At 35.6% G+C, this 24,479-nt stretch overlaps 1 protein-coding gene across 5 annotated transcripts in view; it reads left to right on the top strand.

Annotated features, from left to right (window-relative positions):
- Positions 1–24,479, top strand: part of LOC131663155 (uncharacterized) — a 243,505-nt gene that overhangs the window by 178,080 nt on the left and 40,946 nt on the right. For 4 of the 5 annotated variants that reach the window (XM_058933327.1, XM_058933324.1, XM_058933325.1 and 1 more), the window contains one exon: positions 6,999–7,063. The exons of the other annotated variant lie outside the window; for it this stretch is intronic. The gene's annotated coding sequence lies outside the window, so the exon portion shown is untranslated. The remainder of the gene's footprint in view (positions 1–6,998; positions 7,064–24,479) is intronic. 5 annotated transcript variants of the gene reach the window in all.

The raw sequence follows: 24,479 nt of genomic DNA, 5'->3' as shown, positions 1-24,479 counted from the left end.
TCTTCCTCCAAACGTATAAACACCTCGGTGGAGCCACTCTAATGTGCTTTACATGTATCCCCTGTTGCGACCTGCTGCTTCATACTGTTGCTGTTCTTCAGTTTGTCATGTATCCGGTTTTTTCACAAACTTTAGCGATTACTCCAATTTTATTCCGAGTTTTTGCGTATTTTTGCATTTCCCACGATTTTGTTTATTGTGCCAACGATTCCACCAACTAACCGAATGAAACGTGGATACTTTCAGCGACAATCATACGTAATTAATAAGAATATTTACAGCCAGAATTCGTTTGCTAAATGCAATTATAAATATTCAATGATAATTATCAAAAATTTCGTTGCATTACGAAACATCCATATTCGTGCAGACTCATTGTTATAAACTACATTAGATATATGATGCTATATTGCATATCTCTTACTTATCTCTTGCAATTACATTTTTGTAACAATAATAAGATTCTGTATTCATCGAAGAGAAAAATGAAATGCGCAAGGGTTCAGAAATGTATGATCGCATGATGTTATAAAAACTGACGAATCAAATTCTAGTTCAAACCAAAGTAAATATTGAAAAAATGAAAAATGTAGTTATTGCGTGTGAGAAATGAAGAACAATGGAATTGCCTTTGCGAGTTTCAGTTACAAACTAATTGTAGCTTACCGATATAAATTTACTCGATAGCCGGCGGCGTAAAAAGTGCTAGAGAAAAGGATAAAAATCTGTTGGACTGCAATATAAAAGTCAGTTGTGGACGTAGTCAAGTAGTGAAAAATAGCCTGACACGAGAGGAGAGAGTAGAGTTCCGTGAGGTGTGCGCGCGAGCTGCTGAAGTGAAGTACAGCTATCTATTATGTTGGGATATGAAGGCGATGAATCTGCGCTCGCCAAATTCATGTGGAGAGCAGAGCGGCAGCGATGCTATACGGAGTGCGCGAGCGCGTGTAGTTGGCACATTTGCATAGATTGTGCGCGCCACTCGACTGTTCCTGCTGCTAGACACTGCACAGGCTTGCCCCGACCAATGCCTACGTTTCCGATTTAGGTCAGCAGCACTCGTCGACGGATGATCTAGCCAACCCCTCCACCTCCTCTCTGACTTCCTCCTTCCATCGTGTCTGAAAGCCTTTGATCGTACCGAATTACCAACCCCAACTGCACTGCTTATACACATCGATCTCGTTATAATCTGCACTACACTTATATTCACACTGTAGCCCTCAGCATACCTTTTAGTCGTTTATTTCTTTCTATTCTTACATAGCGTCTTATCGCATATTCTACACCTCATTAGCATTATAATTACAGTCCTAATATGCTTAAAAACGCACATTTTTTCATTCTCCTAATTACTCTTTCAATGCATTTATAGCGTTTTTCATCGTCAAAAATTTTTAATCAGCTACTTTTCCTTTTCATTTTAACTCGTTAGAATTTAATAGATTCACCGTCAAAAGCTATACACGTAGCATACATTTCAATACTCAAGTCGACAGATTTTCATTTTTTTTTCTACTTCCCTACCTCGAGATTTCCTTCGAAATGTTGTTTTTGCTAAGGCGCTGCAGAATCTTACTAAGAAAACCAACTCAAAACGTTTCTTTACAACCAAAAGCTGTTAAGTTTGATTACACCTATATATAGCGTAACAGTAATTTTTAATGGCATTTAAATAAAAAGAAAATCACGCCAATTTTCTATATAAGTGACAAAATAACATCCTTAATCGATTTTGTACACGCCATATTCTATATAGAATTCGTTCATTTTCTATAATGTTCTCATTAATTTTATCATAATGTTTTCTTACATATATGTAGAGTATAACTTTACTGCCGTCTCCTTGAAAACTGTTGACTTGTGTATGATTGGAAATATCTGCAATACCTAAATTTTTCTACTTTATTGCGTTGCAGTTTAGAGACCGTATTGTTACATATTGCTAATTTTGTATAAAAGTATCATATAGCCGAATGATTTCGCTTTCGCATCCAGCTATAAATAACAATGGCAATGTTGATCGAAGTATATAGGAAAGCTACAACGATCTGAGTACTTAAAAATTCAGTAACCATAGAGGAAGCGAGCCACTCAACTAGATGAAATTCTGCAGGCGCAATGCAGCAGCTGTGTGTACGCTGGGATGGGTCAGCAGTCTTTGTCCTTGCGAAGATGATCACGCTCATGCATAGGCATGCATTTTTCTGCGTTCAGTATAGTCACTCGACCACAATTTTTATTTCTAAAGAGTTGTTTTTATTCATTCTTGAAGAGATCTCTGCTGGAAAGGGCACCATTGCACGACGGCACTAATAAAGATCAACATTCATTGTTGAACAGATTTGAAAATTAATCTCATGATTATTTCATTTGATTTTATCTTGTTCTTGTGAAACTATTATATTGAGAGAATTAATATTATATCAATATTCATCATCGTGGGATATACTATGTAAAAATTGTAAAAGTTTTCTAACATATTGAATATTTTATCTTGAGCAAAATTTATTAGAATTCATACGAATTAATATATATACTATAAATAGAATATAGGAGAATATAACGGTAACTTTTGCTATATATCATAGCAATTTTCTATTATTTCGGGAAACTAAATTAAAATGTTATATTTCATTTGATCTGCCACAAGAATCTGGAAATTAAAATGTATTAATACATTATCGTTATTGCCTATGCACATATACATTGCGCCTTTTATCTATTTACTAGTATCAAACGCGTTTAGTGTGCTTGTCTTTTACATCTATTTTTTGCATTCATTTTAATGCACAAATATAGATCAAAACTTTTATTGGCAAACTCAAATATGCATTAAGTATTCCCTTGATTTGATATGAAATATAGCTGATTATATTGTTTACTGGTTAATAAATATGTATAGAGTTATGTTGATACTCACAATTAAAAAAATATTATCAATGAAATTAAAAACTTTTATTATTCGATGTTCTGCATTGAAAAATCATCATTCAAAGATCTTAAAAATACGTTACAAAAGATAATATAGGTTGTAAAAACATCACAGTTTTCTATAAACATATTCTTCACGATGTAAATAACATATTTCGGTACACGTTCACAGTTATAATAAGTGCATTTTTAAAAAATTGTATAATATTTTACGTAACTTACTAAAGTTTAAATCACTGTACAATATTTTATCGTGATAATTTATCGATTTATATTTTTTATTGCTTACTTTGATTATTTAAAGCTAAACTTTCATATGAAGTACAGTTCAATTAATATATCTATCGAAATGTATCGTTAGTTCTTATTTTGAAGTTAAAGTAATCAATTCATACGAACAGTTAATTTAATAAAATGCAATTTTGGTTGTTAAGTGTGAGTAGGAGTTCGATACAGGGACGGTTGTCTGCGTAAGGAAAGAAAAAAAAAGGGGGAGGGGGCTGTAAGGTAACCAAATTACTTTTAACAATGAGTCGTGATTTAAAACTGCATAAAATATGTACCCAGTCGCAAATGGGGAAAAAGTCGTCTCAAACCACATACAGAGGGTAGCGGTGCTTAATCTAGGCTAAACTAAAACTAGTAGGCTCGTAGGATTAATCGCACGTTACAATTACCGTTGTTCGACCGCAGAGAGCTCTCGCAGGTCGCCGACTCATAGGTGCCGTAGCGATGGTGTGAAAGGGCGCACCAGAACTGATCCCCGAAAGACGCTTGGGTCGGACTGTGTCAACCTCGCAGCGTGGACACGCAGTTTCAGAACCGGTATTCGTATCGCTATGACGCCGGCGTCATCTCTCACAACTTGAGCCGACATGAGACCTCTTCACGAAGCGGATTTTGCGACATCGGCAGACGCATGAACTGCTTTTCTTTTCCTCTCTCGCGCCGCTGAAGCGAAGTTTAAGTCACTCCTCCTTCATTTTTTGGTTAGGAATTAGAAAGGAATATTTTTTGTTCTGATGGTTGTAGGGCCACACTCATTAGTGAACTATTGCTTGGCGATGAGCATGGCGTCTGAGCGACACGTGTTGGGGAAAACCGAACACGTCTCAACCCGTATTTCCTAATGAGGAATGCTCACTACGTGGACATCATATTAATTCATGACATCTATGCTAAACACTTTTCAAACCATCTACGAAAATCTGCAGTAATCTTTCATAAGTGTACACAACATCTCACATTATCACATAACAGCTGCTCACGTAACTATCTTTCAGCCAATTAGATCACGAATAAACTGCTTTCGTTTTCTCAGGCTTACTTTTTTATAAGAGATTAGTTCGCCTATTAATCCTATAACCGCACACATTTTGATATATATATATATATATATATATATACTAGTTAAATACTTATTCTGCCATTTGTAAGAATTAATCAAAACGCCATCTGTGGTCCCTATACAAATGTACAGTTGCTAGTGCTAGGGACTTTAACGCGACTGAAGTAGTTTTTGCTAAATTTCAATGTAAAAATTGTTCAAAACAAAATATTTTTTACGGCATTCTAAAATATATTATTAAGTATAATAATAATTATTATAACATTATAATTTTTATTATTTGTTATAATAAAATTTTCATATCGTTATATAAAAGTTATTGTGGCTATATACATAGAAATAATAAAGTTTTGATAAATTTATAATGACTTGCCTATCTGACGGTTACTGTGTTTTGTAATAATTTTTACTGCAACTTCCTTTTTATTACAGTGATTCTTTCAAATTATAAACGGAAACTGTTCGCTGAGATCAGTCATTGAAAAACTTAATGATTTTTGAAAAATCATAGTTTAACAATGCTCATGACATTCAGTGTTTCTTTCAACAGATAAAGACACTCTATATTTCGTATTTCAAAGGAAGAACGAAAAACGTAATCCGCTAAGTTGAATTACACTCAGGGCAAGCGCAACTTGTCTTTTTCTCGTCTTCATAATACTCTTTTTATAGAGTGATGAAGGACGAAATCTTTGGTAAGTGGCGCTTGAGGTTGAAATCCTACTAGAGCGACGGACGGGACAGTAGAAAAGAGAATTCAGACTCACTGTTTTATCTTAAATGGAACAATGGCTATCGCTGATGCGAATCAAAGCAGCAAATACATGAAATCTTTCTCATTTTGTGTCTTTCATACTTTGTTTCTGTCGTAATACTAAAAATATTAAGGCTTAGCTACATTCTGTCATTTGATGATAAATTCACTGGAAATGTATTAAGAGCAGGAGCTTTATTTTATAATAATAATGAATTATTACATGAACATTTTTTAATTTATAAGCACAGGGACAGAACGTTTAAATTGATTAAATAATTATTTTTCGTGTTAAATGTCACGTACACGTTTGTATAAGTATTGTTCAAATCGCTTGAAAAATCTTTGATGTCAAAACTATCAAAGCTGATATAGTTATGTAAGGATTGCATTCAAAGCATATAATATATCTAGTTGCACAACTATAGATAAAAAAATGAGTAATGAATGACACCGCTAAATAAAGTTTAATATTTCGCTTAAAACAAACGAGCAACTAATGATATAGGAGACTTAAAAACTAGCGGTGGCGTTGGTGCTGACACAACGCGAGATACATTAAGTTCTTCAAAATATGCTTCCATAACGTAATTTAGATCTAGTTTAACTCTCATTAGGCAGCCGGATGTTAATAGTTATGATGCATTATTATCTTCTGCTTATATAAAATATGAAAAATAGTTAGGTTTTTTGTACTAAGCCTCAAAAAACAGGCAATCAGACAGCACTTTAAATGGAAAAAGTTGCAGCGAATACAGCGACAAACTTTCCTACCATATCTTATCGATTTCAGGCACACTCAGTAACTTTGCGCTTCGCCAAAGCAGGAAAAAGATCGTAAAGATGCAAATCCAGTAAAGATACGACCGTTTTTTTTCTCGGGTACTCATTATACCACGACTCGAGCATACGATTGCGGGAGGAAAATGTAGAAGCTTGTGTATTTGTCGATGGAGTTTTAAGCTCGTGGTGTATATATCGTTCATCTATGAGAAAGTTGTTGGTCAGCTTAGAGAATAAGTAGTTTCGATGTTGGAGAAAACGCGGTGGCGAAAGCAATTCTCAAGAGGCAATCCATCACAATGAGGGCGCGAGGGGGGAAGGGTGCTTGACGTGATGTCGAGGACAGTCGTAGAAAATGAAAAAAGTCGTGGTAGTCTACGAGGAGGAGCCACAAAGCAATTTGAAATGGATATAAAGCCCGCAGAGACTCATCGGACTATTGGTTGCGATTTATCACTGGAAACCGGGCGTTCTTAACAATGCTCTATTGACGATCTGTAAACTACAGCTGCTCCCAAGTTGAGTGTGAAATGTGTATAACGAGATGGACCAGAAAATTAAGCGCTCGCCCTCGCTCTCCTCATTATCGCTTGCCCTTGCTGCTAATACGCAATACCAGTTTCGTAATCTCCTTCTCTACTCATCACTATAAATCGATCGACGTATATATTGACTTTGATAATGACGGACAAGCTGTTCTGATAGTTTGACTTGCGCGAGTTTGCAGCGTACATCGGGTCTTTCAGCGCGTTCTCTCTACCTCTCTGCTTGCCTCCATCTACGTTATATCAGCGGATCTGCGGATCATAATAGGAAGCTCGAACAAACATTTATGAGCATACTCTACAGCATATTGCTGGCCATGCAGTTATTAAAAATCTAGCTAAATGCCTTTTCACGGTGTTAGCTCGAGAATAACTTTTGCTATTCTGTTGAACAACTGATTGTGAGACACAGTCAGTCCGAACGCTCGGCAGGTACCTGACCGTATTGTATTTCGAATCGCTGCTTTATGCTCCTCTGTTTTGGTCTAGCTAGAAATACGTATATGTGTGCTGCAAGTGTCCTCCAACTTCCTATTATTATGACCTCTTATCAGTGTTATAAAATAAACTTTTAAATAAATGTATTTATTGTAATTTTTGTAATAAAACGTTTTATTTTTTTATTGTATTGCAGTATCAAGTTGAATTGAGAATACATTACTGCCATGCGTCAATTGGATTGTTCAGAATAACGGCAAAGTGAGTTCTTTATTTAATTAAACTTTTAATTGTTTTTTGTCTTTTCATGTCATTTGTGGGCTATAGTTTGATTCGTCATTTTATGAAATAGAATACTAGTTAAGTTTATTAAAACTATCAAAGTTGACACATAACATCTCCCGCAAATACTTCTCATCAAAATTTCTGTTGCAATTTCACCAGGTATTAAAACAGTAGTTGGATGCTTAATGACAAGCTATTAAACGAGAGAAGGTTAGCTTTGGACCCAACTTTCAAAAGCCATTAAAGTACAGATTTAACTCAACTATCAATTTATTACGCATATACTTCACCTATGAAAAATAGTTAAACGATTTTTTTAGCTTATGAATATTTAATTTTTTTTATGGATAAAATTCATGTCCAAGTAAGTATGATGATCTGGATTTGAATATAAAAACTAACTATTGAATCAAATTAACCATGCGAAAAAGAAATTTCTCCAATTTTCAACACTTAAGACCCGTTAGAATAGGAATAATGTAAAAAAAATTGCTTGTCAGAACAGAAATCGAAAAAAGTGCATTTTTTCGTCCGAACAAGGGTTTTAGCGAGATGCAGAAATTTGGAAAAATTGCAAAGATGCGTATTTGTTAGGAAATTTTCTTAGAAATATATCCGAAAAATGATCGTTAAAAAATATTCAATTTCGGCTAAGTAAGAGATCAAAACGTGGAAAAATGCCATAAATTAGTTTTCTAAAGGCTGAAAATGATTGAGGAATCTTCTTTTTCAATACCAAATGTAGTTCCATAATTTGTTCATTAAAAGGGCTCCGGGTCTAGATAACATACTTGATCTACTACAGCCTTCAAAACGTAGTCAATTATGATGCTGTTCTAAAAGCATAAAAGAACGTAGATATTGAAAGACACGGACAGAAAGAAAGGCAAAATAAACGTACATAATCAAAAAGCTACTTTCGTCGACGAGCTTTGTGCATAACGCATGCATTGTAAAAGTATCTTTGCATTGAATAATAACATATACGGCTGAATGATTGATCAAAGATACTATAATTATTTTTACGTAAACCTCGAGATTAAATGTTTTTACCCTCAATACAGTGAATCAAGTTAGCTTTTATGCTGCTTCATAGCAACAATTCTACATAGTTCCACTCTAAATTTTAATACACAAAGCAAGTGTGCTGCAAACGCGCTTCTAAATACATATTCAGAAGTTAAAATTCATTAAATATGATAATTGAAAATTCGTTAAAATAGTTACGTCAATGCACAAGGGAAGCTAATTAAAATCCTTTGAATCAAAGTTTCAATCTACTGACAGTCATTAAAATCTTCTCTTAAATATTCCTTAATCTCTCTCTTATTAAAAACTAGGGTATAAGCATTTTCGATTGTAGCTGTTAGCTTTTTCCGTACCGCGCGTAAAGAAAGTATTTTATTCTCTTTATTGGTAAGTTACTTATCACGTTGTCAATGTTTTTAATTATGTTTTAAGAAGTGAAAAAAGTATTACAAAAACATTATGTTCAAAGGGAATTCTCACAATATGTACTTATATGCAAAGCTGGTTTACATATCAACAATTTAATTACTTATAATATTCAGTATTGCTTATTAACAGTCGTGTTCGTACAGCTTGTTTGCAGTAACAATTACGGACAATTGTGCACGGTTTTATTATGCGCACAAGTTGTTGGGCACAATAATACGGCGTCAATGCACAATAATTTGTGTGTACAATAAAACCGTTCAAAATTGTCTGCACGCCGAATGATTGAATCGATTACTTGCTGATTCGTAGGTCCTACACTCGCGGAATATTGATTATCTGCGATTTCTCTATTCCATGCGTATTTTTTGCAACTTTCGCATGCTTCGAGGTTGTTTAGCGTGTACTCGAGGTGAATACATTAGTATATGCTCGCGTGTAAAGCTTTTTTGTCGAACAGGCGCATCAGCGTACGTTTTACTGAATATGTCTGTTTTGTCCGAGTAGTTGAGTCTACAAAATGATATAAGTCTTTGAGATTAAGGACATTTCCCTAGTTTTCAAGATTATAATAGAGTTTCAAACTTGAGAATATGAAAGTTAAAAGTGTTCTGAATGTAAATTTATGGTGTTCAATACAGCTTATAATGCTATATACTGCAAAAAACAAAGTTGAAAATGATATGTTCAACATGGGCTTTGACAGTCTCAAAATTATTAGCAACAAAAGACAAAAGTTTATAAAATAATGCTGAAAGTTTAGGCACACATAATAATGTTTATCACTAAAATATTCATTAGAAATGTCTGGCGGCAATGATGTCAAGATGTAAATCGTGCTTTTATGTGATATACTTCTTTGTATTACTTTTTCTCATGTTTTAACTGCTGAAACAGCGATTCTGAATGTATTGGCATACAATTTATCTGTTCAGTAATGCCTTTGAATTGACGATATTTGACTTTATGACGATAATCTAGTTCGCTACAGCATTCCAGGGCAAGGTCCTTAATAGATGATAATGAAAATTCGTCGGCTGAGTATTTGTAAAAGCTGAGCAGAGCTTGTCAAGGGCAGCTTTTCACATGCGCTGTTGGATTTGGCGTGAAGCCAAGCACGTAGTAAAGAAAACGGATGGCGGCATCTGAGTCGCTGCGTGGCGTCGCGCTGTGCCATCGCCGCCTGGTTAGTTGGAGACGGCAGGTAAATCAGGTTATCCTGCGTAAAATGCGTCGACGTCAGTTTGTGGGTGGGAACGAGAAGATGATCGGCTCTGGCGCAGATTTGAGGCTAAACAAGCGGACAGCTCGTAAGCGAGCATTAATCTTGGTTGTGCGAGCTTGTTCGCACGTACGAGCCATTGACGATGCAAGAATGCCGGCCGTTGCGCCGCCACCACTGCCGCCGCGTGTGTCAGCCGCAGCACGCGACTTCCAACAATCATCCATCTATCCATCCAGCCAGCCAGCTAGCCAGCCATTCATCTATCCATCCGTCAGGTGTGAACACCAACCCTCGTACTGTTCGCTCCTGGCTTGCTTATGCAAGCCCAGTTTTCTCTCTCGCTCTTACCAATTCAGTCGCTCAACCTCGGCGACCCCTTTTCGTTCTGCGCTCGCGCTGCATCCATGTCTATCCTATTTTTTTCCACATTTACATTTCATTTCAGAAAAAAACAGGGCAAACTAGCGCGAGCTTTTCCTTGCGATGCCTTTTTAGTTCAATATATTTTGTTGGGTAGATTTGCGTGCATCAAACTTTACTGCCTAGTGCAATTTTCAATGATGACACAAGCAAGCAAGTCTGCTGGTCGTTGCCGCTCTCGTCAGCTTTCTTCGTGCTTCATTCGGAGCTTACTCATAATTACAGTCTCGTAGTTGCACTTGTCGTCGTTTCTACTCGTGTTAATTGCGCGCTCCGAGCCCGAGTCCGAGCCCAAGTGTGTTGGCACTTGTGCACGCCGCGAACGCTCTTGCCAAGACTTTCACGCTCGTCGCGCCGCGCCGAGCCAAGCCGTCGTGCAATAGCTATTACTCGTATACCCGTACCTAGAGCCTGCGAATCGATTGACTGGGCGCGTTTAGCGTTTAAGCTCTCATCCTTATATGGCGCAACTATTGTGACTCGTAAAAGGGCCGCGAGATAGTAGCCAATCTAACGCGCGTTTGTGAGCAGGCTTGACTCTCAGAAGCACAGGCCGGACGATGCATCAGCTGCAGCGTCGCTTTGAGTGTATCGGCCACGATGCCTACTAAATCATTGTCAGAGTCTAACGGGCGAAGGCTTGCATCTGAATTATACCACTCGCTAGATCAGCATTAGCTCAGGCTGCACCTGAGGGCCCTACTAACGATTCATCCGCCACGCGCACAATCGTTCTGGCCAAACTACATCCATCCTACCTATCCTTCTTTTACGATTGCACGCGACTCGATCTTTCTCCGCTTTTACTCATTTTTGGCACGCTTGCTCTATCTTCGTATATAATACACTCTCACCAATTATAATTAAATTTTAGCTTCACCTAATCATAAATAATATGCGATATTTGCCTGATTGAATTTGGCCCTTTGATAAACTTCAAAATTTACCTGTCTTGTGTAAAATCGTCTTGCCAAAAGTATGCAGAATCACATTTTATTAAATATATTTAGGATATTAAGATCCTCTATATAGCACTGTAGTGTTTGTTATGTAAAAAAATGGTGTAATTTTTGTTATTTATCTAAAGAAACTAATGACTTGTTTAGTCAATAGCATTCAATTTTTCAACCGTTTCTGCAACGCCTAACGAAATTAATTTTTTTAAGGAGATGCTTATAAGTTCAAGTTTATAGGTGAAAACTGCTGTTGTATCAATGTTTCTTCATCTGAAAAAATAATATAGTTGATTCAATAACAGAATCTCCGCTGAAATGGACTGACCGACGTTCATATGTTGAATCAAGATACTCGTTGTATATAGATTCCATAATACTCTTTCTTTTATGTCAACAAACTTATTTTTTGAATTAACTAGGTATTGCGAAAGTTTTATATTTTCGACCTCTTTAAACTTTTTCTATTCCCTCACATATAACACAATCGTATCTGCACACTAGTTTGCTTTCACTCGCTCATATATTTGTAATCGAGTTTTAAAATATTCTCTTATATACTAATCAAAATACTTTTCTACCGCTTGCGAGTGTGAATTTGTAATGTAGAGCCCGAGGCGAAACCATCTAGTGACTAGTCGATGAAGCTTTGATTGTGAGAATCTCCATTTCACATTGCGCAATTATTTGTTATCACTATCAGTCAGTCAGTCCAAGGTAAACTTATGCAGTGATTTATGTGTAACTACACATTGGACTAAAATTTCAAGCTTTTCCTTTTCTGAAAATCGCTTTCCGACTTAATTTTCTTAATGACAACGTCTGCGATCACTCTCGTGCGCGACATAGTATTTTGCGGTAATTTGTGTTACAACACAGTTTTAGATGATGCTACTAAAGCAGTTTTTTCTTTAGCTATATATTAACTGTTTATAAACATTTTTACAAAGTTAACTAATTTGATCTCTAAATATTCAAATAAATAATACAAAATTCTAGTTAAAATTAAATGAATAATTAAAGGTCGTAAGCACGAAACCGTTTCACTAAAAGTTTTTAAAGGAAAATCTAAGATTCTGTTGCTTTAAACATGTTGAAAGCAATCTTGTGCAAGCATTGCACTTCAATAAAATAGCAACATGAGCTTTTGGTTGTCTGCGATATTTGACAACGTCGAAACATTATTCCACGTACATTAGGGCATCGCTACGTCTGGACATTCATTCGCCATTGGAATTACATATACCTATATAGTTGTTGTGTATCGACTGTACAAGAGCTATCCATTCTGGCTTAATAAGATTAACTTTGTTATTTTCAAGAAAAAGCTTTATTTTCCTCAAAATATTGCTGATAAACTTATTAAATAATCATTGCAACAGCCCTCATGTAAGGCCCAAACATAAAATATCTTTCATAAGACCTGTGCGTGTATATGAGATATAAGTCACTATATAGTGATTCTATATCACAAAATTGATTCCACGTGTTTATGGACTAAACTATGGACTAAAATGGAAACTATGGAGAATCAATTAAAAAATAACATTGTCTAAAAAGTTATTTTAAAAAATACCTTTCTTTCGCTTTATTTTCTAAAAGCGATATTTACTTTCCATTCAACTAATATTTTACAAAACTTCTTCCATCTACTTCTTCTTGTTATTCTTTTTTCATATTTATCTCTTATTTTTTTCCTACTTTTTATGGGTATGAGATAATAAAATGAATACACGCACTGGAAAAATTGTCTAACATCTTGTAATAAGAAGATTTGTCTTGTTACAAGAGGATTACATTCTGTTTATATTATATATTCGAGATTGAATCCTCTTAAAGTAAAAGGAATCTTTTTATTATAATAACTTTTTTTAGTATACTTCAAAATCGGTTTAATAAACAGCACTGAAAGAAAGTCCTTCTTCAATAAGAGGATTCCTGTTGACCTAAGATATTTTGTTCAACACTGACATAAAACTTTTCTTGTAATTAAGAGTTTTTCTTTTTGATGCAAAAGGATTCCTTTTCTAGCAGAAGAATTTTATAAAAATTATTTTATATGCCACGAAAAGGTTGTTTTTTCCTAGATAAAGAAATAGCTTTGAATAAAAATCTTTTTGTAACAAGAAAATCCTTGAAATAAGAAAGAATTTTACCAAAGAAGCATATGATCAAATTACAAGAGCATATTCTTTTGTTACAAGATTTTGCCTTATTACAAGAAAATTTGCTTATAATCACTGTCTTTTTATTAGTAGTTGATATGTACCTTTAAGCATTATGATTTATAATATATTCTAACATATATTCATACCCGAAACATAGTGTATTACAATAATTCAATAAAAATTGATGTGAAATGGGCGAGTCCCTCTCACATTAAAAACGAATTCTCTTTATAAATTGCGCAAAGTTTCTCCGTCCATGATTGCGGCCTGACCAGGCACTAAATTTATTATACATTATATTAAATACAAAATATTAATTTTACAAATGTAGCAACTACAATCAATACTTACTATACAACGTTTTCGTCAAAATTCGCATAATCTTATTAGTGGAAGTACAGTCACCTCATCACAAATTAAAAAAATTTTTTATATAAAAAATATTGTATAATTAATAATCACAATGAGCATAGGTTGGAAAGTGCTTAATCGTATTACGCTAACGAATAAGACTCAATTATAGTAGACAGAAAACTGTCTGTTCACATAGCAACGATACTGGAGGGGATCGGAGTTAGTGGGAGTTAGGATCCTATCAAGGCAGAGCAAATAATACTAATCTACCAAGGTGATCTTATAAATGGTATAATACGACTATATTAAGAGTTCAAAAGTTTTTTTTTAGTCGTATGTCTAGTTGATTTTATATTTAGCATTTCAAAAATCAGTCTTTTATTCGAAGATATTTTCTATCAATAATTCTAGTATTTTCAAAATTCAAATTATGACTTGGATTCTGAAAAATATGTTTTGGAACCACCTTTAACACATTTTCATCTAATTTGTCATTGTTTATAATTTTTTCAATTTTTTTTTATGTTCATTAATTGTAGTTTTTAATGATCGTTTACTTTCTCCAATGTAAACAAAGTTGCAGTCGTTACAATTAAATTTGTATACTATTCCAATCTCCTACCATTTATAATTTTGATCTTTACTCTATCTAATCTTTGCCCCCAAATATCCAATTTATAATTTATTAACGGAACATAATAAATATTATATTTATTTAACGCTCGTTTACAATCGTAATAAAATTCTTCAAAAAATAGGATACAAATAGTTGCAGTTGAACTGTTGGAATGAAACCGATTTACTTTTTCTTCGCATCAATTTTTTAGTCTGTGAAATTTCATTCTTTTTGAAATGCATTTGTCTATGAATTTTGACTGATAATCATTCTGCTTTAAAATGTCAATGATTTTGTGACGGGGGAGAGAGTGGGAAAAATAATGCGTCAATCTTCCTTTTCCTAGATAGCCATCTCACCAGCGGCACAGCCAGCCAACCTTATTGCAGCTTGTATAATTTTAGTTGGGCACCAGCTAGTGTCTTCCCGTTAGGAGGGCGGGTAGCGCTGCACGTTGGCTGGTTCAAGTCGCTGTAAATTATGAAACGGCTGTCTCGTTCGATTTGCCCTGGCCTTGCTGGCCACCTGTAAATGTCAAGGGCGCGCGAAAAACTTAACAATCGAAAGAGTCACGGGTGGTCGGTGAGTGAGCTCTTCTTAGAAGCAGGTAGTCGGAAGAGGAAGCACTCTAGGCCTCCGTGGATAGTGAATTGTTACAAAGCGATTTCGTCGATCCAGGTGCTCGGTGCACGAAGAAAATGGCGCCGACACGTCGATGTGCGTTAGCCTGCTCCTTTTTGCCCGACCGCGATAGCTATGGAGGATGTGTAGGTTTGCAGGTTACATAAATGAGAAAAGTTATTTATCGGAAAAGTTAGTTTATTGCTATGCCCAGCATTAAAGCCTTCCGCGATCTGCTTAGATCAAGCTATTTTTTAATTATCCGTTGTTGCTATGCCACTAATTCACAAATCATCCAGCTAAAATCTGCTTCACGGTCTATATCCTATTCAGCCGACGCGTCAGCTAACCTTACGTTCTACCCTAGCTAATCGTGTCGACGCTATTCCCCGTCGCACAACACACGAACAGCCTCTTCCATAGGCGCATCGCGACGCGATCGCATCCCGCATTTGCGTTTCCCACAGGTCAAGTCGGTCGTTCGAGGAACACTCGAAAGAATCAAGATGGACGACGGATTGCGCACTGGCGAGTCGCGGATTAATCGGTCAGGTCGTGAGTCCGCGAGACTTGCGTAGATTCGCACACTCCCGATCGTGATGTAGATATAAAGCGGTACTCACAAGTCATGTTCGTCGAAGCTCTTGTTCTCTCTTTATCTCTCTCTCTGTCTCTGTCTGTTTCCGTGGGTCGCACAAAGAAAGGCGCTTCCTTTTTCGCGCACTGGCAGAGGATCTTGTCCGGGCTTAGCTGCGGCTCGGCTGTGGCTTCCAGGAGAGTAGGTCCGGGCTCGGCTGCGACTTCCAGGAGAGTAGGTCCGGATTCGACTGCGGCTTCCAGGAGAGTAGGTCCGGGCTTGACTGCGTCTTCCAGGAGAGTAGGTCCGGGCTCGTCTGAAGCTTCCAGGAGAATAGGCCGCGACTAGCGCGGCTCTGCATCGCGTCTCTATTAGCTTCTCTTCCTTTCTAGTCGCGGATTTTTATTTCATTGATCCGAAGTGGCGTCATGTCAATCATCAGTACCGTCTATTTCATTATTCTGCCCCATGTAATTTTGCTAGTGGTCGTTCCCATCAGCGTATCGGTATCCCCCTCTCGTGTCTTCTCTATCGGTCGTCTCACTCGTACTTACGGTTTCGTTCCCTCCCCGCTCTCTTTGGCTCACTCGTCACCGGTTGCGACCCAACACGGCCGCCGCTCGGCTCCCGTATCAATGTCGCGTCTTGTCACCGCTATTCACGGTCACCTCTCGGTACTCGCAAGATCGGTCTGTGCGTGTATGTGTGTGTCAAGCTGTCTTTTTGGGTGCGTTGATTATGTGTCGTCCAGTGCCAGCTATCAGAATCAGCTGATCTCGGCTGCAATCTTCTTTGTCGCTTTGTTTCCTAGGGAAGCATCAGTCCGGGTTCCTGTGTGTGAGAGTATGTGTGCGCGGGTATAAGATAGTGCGCGTCGGTTGGGCGGGTTCTGAGAGGTCTTTTTCGCGAGGTCTCGAGGTCATGCTTAGGCGTGGGCATGTGAACTACAGTGTCAGCTGATCGGTTGTTCGCGTCCTTTTGTCAGGAAAGGATTTGCGCGAGTTTTGCAAGCACGAAGTTTTTTTTAAGCGATGACGCATCACAATTTTATTTAAATTTTTTGTATGGAACTCTTCATGTAAACGTAAAATAGCTCTATCATATTTAATATTTCGTTGCGTTGTATTGTATGGTTTTTAATTAAAATAAAAAACTTCACCTGGTGATGTTTCTTTTTGAAACCAATCAATAATAATTCTATTTTAACCGTTTTTCTGAATTTTATCATTTAACCGCTGTACTAAGGCCGTATGATGGTCGCTATTGATGGTTTTTCTTTGCTTAAGATAATAAATAAAAATCGTCTCATGCGCATTCCGAAAAACTGACGCTATCGCTTTGTCAGCGGACGGAACTGTTTTCGTTTTTCTTCGAAACGGTTTTCTCCTTTTAACCTATTGATTTGATTCTTCTTTCGTCTGAGCTGTATAATGGTGGACCCACGTTTCATTCGTTGATATATAAAGCACTGCAAAAATTCAGCTTTATCGCAGTGAAACAGTGAAACACTCAATTGAAACATCCTTAGGACATTGTTTTTGCTTAATAGTAAGCAAATGTGTCATCCTTCAAGCGTACAACTATTTTATATCTAAATTTATGGTCAATATATGATGTATAGCACTTTTTGGATTGCCTTTCATTATAATGAACTTGCACATTTCAAATGACAATCTTCCAAAACAAATTTGTGGACTTTTTCAACCATTTCTAGCGTGGTCATTTAATTTGACTTCCACTGCACCGTTCGTGCGACCACATTTAAACTCAGCCACCTAATATTTTACAGTTGTAAATGAAGGAGCAGATCCTTCAACAGTAGAGTCCAACTCGGTATTTGTTATTGGTTGGCGTAAAGACCTTTACATAACGATGACCAAGTTTTTTCGCGTTTAAAAAATTTATTGCTAAGGTTCACTTTTGATATTGAATATTAATGAGCGTAGCAACATGAAATTTCAAACTTAAACTTTTTAATATCTGTACCTTTTGAAAATCATCGAATTGAATTGTATAGTGTTTTTATCAGCTTACAAAAATTTATATTATTGCCATCGTGCTACATACCTGAAAATCATACGGATTTTTTGTTAGTATCGCTATCTTTATGTCAAGTCAGATACTTTTGGGACATTCCTCGTAAATAATTAAATTTCCGCAAAAAGTGATAATTGTTAATTGTAAAAAGTGAGATTTAGGTGGCAATAAATGGATCTTTAAATACATAGTGAAATCTGTAGAGAAAGAAATGAAGAATAAATAGGTTTTCGAAATTAAGCAAGATATTGAAAGTATCAAAAGATATAATCATTCAAATTAGCAAAAAAAATAAAATTTTTGATCTTTGAAAATTTACTTTTGAAATTGTATTGTACGCAAAAATTACTGTCCACGATCTGTCCAAATCATAAGAAAAGATCTGTTCACACCTTCTACCCTCTTTGCGTTCTTTCTCGCGCATTATTTTTTTTTCCTTTTTTTATGAGGGATTTTCCTTATTGTTTCTGCACTTCCGTTATAAATCTGCACGATGCTTGGCGATCAGATGTGTGCTACCCGTCTGAATTCTATCTTTCCCGCCTAGCTGTAAACCTCGTACGCCCACCAGCCCACGTGTTGGCTTAAGGTACATGCTGAGGGAAACCCAAATCGCAAGCTCACGTCGGATTGCGCTGCGCTATCCAAAAAGGGCATCGCTCTGCAGACCAGGTAGCCGAGAGAGATGCAGGACGCGGAGAAAGTACGCGTAGACTCTACGTTGTTTCACTCTCGTAGTTAAATGATTGACCTCTTTTCCGATGAGTCCAGAGGGTAGGGATGACTGCCGCAAATATTTCGGACAGAAAATTGCAAGACAAACTTAGTACGACGACAAGATCCGTGAGGAAAGTTCGACTGCTTGGCAATTAATCAACTTGTGTGTTCGGCTAATCTGCCACTTATAGGTATCGCCTAAGTTCCGCCGCGATAACGGGTAAACTTGTGTGTGCGCGTGCGAGTGCGTACAACTGTGCACCTCAGTATAGCGGCTCAACGACCACTGACGTACTTCGAGGATCAAAGACAGGGCAATCTGCTGCCTTAGTGAAGGATAGGCAATATCCTCCAGTGTCTCCAACCCGTGTCATCAACAATATCAACTCAGACGACGGGCTGCTCCTGTTCCCCAGATGTCGGGTCTATGACGTGCCTTTCCGACTGGAGACACTCTCCTCCTCAATTTGCCTATGCGTACATCGGTGCGGTAAACGAGAATTGAATGGCCATTCTTAACAGCATTACGTCACATATCGGTTTACTTGTGACTGATTGTTAACGAACTTTCGTTCCTATGTGTAATTTGTCTTGCCTGTAATATTCTACTTCTTGTAATCCACTCCTAGTTAAATGGCTTTTCTTTATCTATGACTGGAGTGTCTGTGCCGGCTTGCATGAAGCTGAAGCTGACAGACAGATTCAAACGGTTACCCAGGGACGAAACGGGATACGAGCCGGCCCCGTATCGAAAAAACATAATAATTTATAATTTTTCAATGCTAGTAATTAGATTTGATAGCAAATATGTTGAAAGGACTAATTCTTATAAATTATTAACAGTCCTGGCAACAAAAATCTAATATAAAAAAATCAATAGCAAAATGAATGTGAGTAGCACGCGACGACCACGGCGACGTAGTTTTCTTATTATATTTTTACTTCTACGCTAGGCGCGAGTCTTATTTCATATTTTTTGAATAGCCTATAGTTTACACAATACACGAAAAAAATTTTCAACTGATCTGATGTGTCCGCGGATGCGGCTGATCGCTTTTATGTGATTTTTTTTGGTTACATTTCAGCTTCCAAGCGAGGTGCGACTTTGATCTAAGGTTTTTTAAACAGGACAGTGTTCTTTCAGAGTTTGATTCAAGGTTTTTCAAATAGCCTATAGTTCAGACTACTATTGGAATAATATCTGGACTGATCTGATGTGTCTAAGATAAATGATAGACAAACTCAATTCGATAAGCGATAGCTTGAAATTATTAGATAGTGTTTTTACGAATATATATTTATACCTGTGTAAGGTAAGAGTCTCATTGAAATAGTTTTGATAGCTGAAATTGGTTATCACTGGTAATAATAACAAGGAATAGACCTGCTGAGTCAAATAGAAATTATGGATAATTTGATAATTGATATTGCAAATTTCATATTTTCGAAAAGTTTTTAAAATATTTTAAATATAAGTAAATGCATAAAATGATAAAAAGTAACATTGCAAATATTTTTCATGATAAAAATTATATTTGTGTTAAATGATTAAATAATATATTCATTATTTTATTGAAACTTTTTTACAGAATCTTATTCTAAAATAATTTAATGATCAAATAATATACATTATTTCAGATAACTACGCGTTCGTTTACTTTGTACTAAGTGTGGTATAAATTCACAAAAAGTATTGGTACTACCAATCGAAGGATTTTCAAAAAATTAGATGTTTTAATTTAGAAAAGTCTCTAGGACCCTTTATTAGTGTTTTGAGACTTTCGTCAAAGAACGTGAACGCTTATATCGAGCACTTTAAATTAAAAAAAATTTCTCAACGATTTTTTCATTAAAACAGTTTTTAGAAACAGTTTTTAGACAATTCAGAAGATATTATCGTATTTAAGATTTTCATTTTTAAATACTTTTCTGGTCCCTTAAAGAGTATAAGTTTAATAATTAACTAAGATATATCATATAGTCATTTCAAAGATATTATAAATATCGCAAGATATAAAGGAATCTTACATAAAAAAAGAGAATGCGAAGAAAGGACTGCATCTAAATTTGGCTCATGAAAACTATATATAAAGAGTGATATCTTTATTTATTTATATGTACGTGTATGCGTGTATATGAGAGATATAAATGCCGAGGGGTTGAATAATTATTCAACCCTAGGCAAACTTTTGTGAAAGATGCGAGGGAGAGAGAGAAAGGAAGGAACTAACTGTACTAGAATCATACTCTTATAATCACATGTGTTTATAAATTATAATGTATAAATATATCTTTATGAATGTTTATAATTTCATTACCTTTAGTTTATTCACATCTTTCAAAAAAGGTAAAACTGGTATTTTGTATTATGTCCATCTTTATACTCAATTGCAGAAAGTTAACCTTTGGTTTATAAAGTTTAAAATTAACAATATAATATCTATTACTTATGTACAGCTAAAAAATTGATTTCAGATCATGTATACATTTTTCTAATCAAATTGTAGTTATACATCAAACAGTAATCCTAAATATATTTGTTAAAGTCACACTGTTAAAAAGTAACAAATAACACTATTTATTTAAAAAATGAACAAAAACAATAGCTTTATTTAGAAAACTGAACAAAAAATTTTAAAAATGTCATATCTGTAGCAAGCTGTCAACACGACTGACTAAAAAATCGAAAAACCAAACAAATGAAAAAATAACGAAGTGCTTAGGAACGCAGTTGTTCTTTTCTTAACAATCGAGCAACATTTACACACATTCCATGATTATGCTATTGCTTTTGAAAAAGATATTGAAATTAAAAATTTTACGTAGCAATATCTAACCTATCAAATAATATACATTATTTCAGATAACTACGCGTTCGTTTACTTTGTACTAAGTGTGGTATAAATTCACAAAAAGTATTGGTACTACCAAACGAAGGATTTTCCTGATGTTGTAGCAGATCGTATATAGACTTTATATTTAACGTATTTTCTAAATTATTTGAATATGAAAATATCACTTGTCGCTTTTTTATTTTATTTTTAGATACTTGTACGCCTGGTTCCGCATAATATTAAATATTCGCAATATTCATTCGTATAAAATTCATATCACATTCAGAATAAGTTAAATCGCTACCGGTTGCTATTATGAGCGCTCTTATACACACATGCACTCTACAATTGCCACCTATTTCGTCATTCTTTCTTTCTTTCATTCGTTGAGTTGGATTATTCTTCGGCGTATAAAGAGATCATTCTGTCCAGTTGATGCTTTCTACACTCAATATAAATCGATGAATGTGTATAAACCATCTGTAATTCTTGGTGAAGCTGCGTTGTGTAGAGATTCAAAGTAAATAATACTCTTTTGACTGATAACAACCACTATCATGGTCTAATACTTGTTACTTTCATTTATAGGAAATAGCCAAATATTTAAAAAAATACATTCTCCTTCTTTCCTAATCGAATAAACCCTTCACTTGTAACGAGCTTTCCCTCTCGTTACCAATTTTAAAGATGGGTAAGTGAGGCGCTCTCGCTCAAAACAATCGGCAGGAAAGGAGGAAAGAGGACAAATAAATATTTAGGCGTGTTTCTGGAAATGAAACCTTTTTTTATATAATTAAACAAACACGCGAGTACAAAATCTTAATCTAATCGCAATCATATAAAATTCTAATCTTAATAACGCTGAACAAGAACAAGCTACTCTAACAAAAGAAACGATATCACCCAGCGAGTGATCGCCTTGGCGATTCACCGACTTACAACTAGGTACGCTGGCCGTGCGACTTTCTATCTGAAGGTAGCCGGCGCGTTAACGCCTTGCCACCTTCTTGAACGCGCCCGTCGCCGTATTACCAGAGAGAGAGAGAGAGAGATTTAAAAGACAAAGAAGTTGACCTAGCTGCCGGTGATGCCTTTTTGTGATGAACTTTTGGGCCTCTCTTCCTTCCGCTTGCTCTCTCTCTTTCCGATTGACTGACGAAACTACAAGTACTGTCCGCGGCCGTCCGCTAGCTCTCGCATTTCTCCCCATTTAACCTATTTCTTAGCCGGTATACGACGTGCCGCTTATCGGTCACGCGTCGCACGTTTGTCTAAACCTGCATACGCCAAACGTAGGCTCTCTCTCTCTCTCTCTCTCTCTCAAATTCCTTGTTGTACTGATCTCCATAATTTGGTTTCAACGTCCGAGAAAAAATTTTTCTCAAAAACTCCCTATGTTTTACTAAATTTTATAATTATCTACGCACGCTGATTCACTCTATTTGCCGCATTACATTTTATTTATGCAATATGTCTTACTAAATTTTATAATTACGAACTTCGGTCCAATAATTTTCCTCTTGTGTCGCATCTGAATATAAATTAGATATTTTTTTTTGGTTTATTTAAGCAAATGCGTTTTAAACAATGATATGCCATTTTATGGAAAAATTGCAAAGCATATTCGGACTCAACGCCTCAAAATGTATAAAAATCATCAATTTTTGTCCTTTCATATACAAATGCAAACGGAAACCTACCACGGACTAGTACTGAAGCGTCGAGATTCGCTGGCTTTCATGCGGATGGATATATATATGGGTGTAGGGTGGAGGTGCGTGCGTGTGCCCATGCATGCTTGCGTGAATTCCGATTTTGAAAACATATACTCAATTGTCGTTCGTGGATCCCACATCGTTTTAAATTTTGTAAATATAAAACAAAGGTTTAAAAAGGGATTCCACATGTTCAGATCTTTATAGTTATTGCCGTATTATGATATAGAGGAAATTGCATGTAGACAAAGAATAATTACATTATTATATGTACGTTAAGACCCTAAAATGTATAGCAAAAATTTATGAGATTAGGGATAAGTCTTATTGATTATTTATAAGTAATTGTTTCTGTCTGTAGTATAAATCAACAATATTGCCTTCGAGTTTAAAAAACTTGTGCGATTCATTACCAATCTATAGAGATGACAGTTATTTTGAATTTTCAAAAGCTAGTAATTGTTATCGTTTTATTACTTAGATATCATCAAGATAAATAAATGTAACCTCGCTTCACACATCTTTCAATAAAACAGAAAACTTAGAAAGCCTTAATAATTGCATTTATATTGGCCATTACTTTGCGCAACAATAATTATTATGTTGAGTTATGCGAATGTCCTGCAGACTGAATGATAAAAAATAAAGAGGGGAAATTGTGTGAAAACGGCATGAAATATTAAAGCGTTATTTATATTAAGGAAAGGGTAACCCCGCGCAAGGCAACGGTTGCGATACTGGCGTAGAGTGTAGAACGTGTACAGTATAATTAGCCGATGCTCGATAAATCCGGAAAGAACATATATCTAAAATAATATAGTCGTAAATAATAAAACAGGCCACCGGAAATCTAGGTTGCAGTGACGTCACCTTCCGTCTGATGTGTGTATGTGTAAGCGTGTATCAGTTATTTATGTGCCTTGGGTGAGCCAAGCGCCAGTATGGTATGGGGAAAATGTTTGTAGCGCGGGATAGTATAAGGCTGAGGCAGTGAGCGCTTTATTTTTTGCGTTTTACGAACATACATTTTCAAAATTAAAAAAAAATTTTTTAAATAAGTTAACGGCACAGAATCGACCGAAATAAATTCATAATATATAAATGAAATATCGATTTATAATTCTCTATTATTAATTATGTTTATTCAAAACTAAACTTTGCAATAAAGACATTCGATAAATCTATCCATCCTATAAATATAAATGAAATTGCAGTGTATTAAAATTACTTTATCATATTATTTTAAGATTAGGCTGTTGAGAGAATGTGGTCGTTATTGACTTTTCAATGCCTATTAATTGTCTTAATTTTTATTCGTTTAATTGATTGAGTTTAAATTGATATAAAACGCCTCAGTCTACTATTATTATTTAATTAATAATAAAAAATATGTAAAAAACATTTTAAATAAATGTGTTTTAATAAAAAAATGTGTGGATCAAATGGAACCATAGTTGAGACCAAGGGTTGATTAAACCTACAATTGATAAATGTACTATCCTATTATATTATTATACAATATGTAACATTACATACTTAATAGTAGTGATTACGGCCCTAGTCTTATATTAGTATAAGTAATACGTTTTACATCGTGTTTTATTTTTGTTACTTCGTTGAAAACACTCGTCATCATTCTTCAAATTTAACGGGTTTAATATTCTGATAACTAGTTTCCATTGCCTGCATGTATCTTTTAA

The sequence above is a fragment of the Phymastichus coffea genome, unplaced genomic scaffold (assembly GCF_024137745.1).
Source record: "Phymastichus coffea isolate CEN01 unplaced genomic scaffold, Cenicafe_Pcof_1.1 PCOF00031, whole genome shotgun sequence".
Classification (NCBI taxonomy): domain Eukaryota; kingdom Metazoa; phylum Arthropoda; class Insecta; order Hymenoptera; family Eulophidae; genus Phymastichus; species Phymastichus coffea.
Note: the sequence above shows the minus strand (reverse complement) of the source record. Positions and strands in the feature narration are given on the sequence as shown.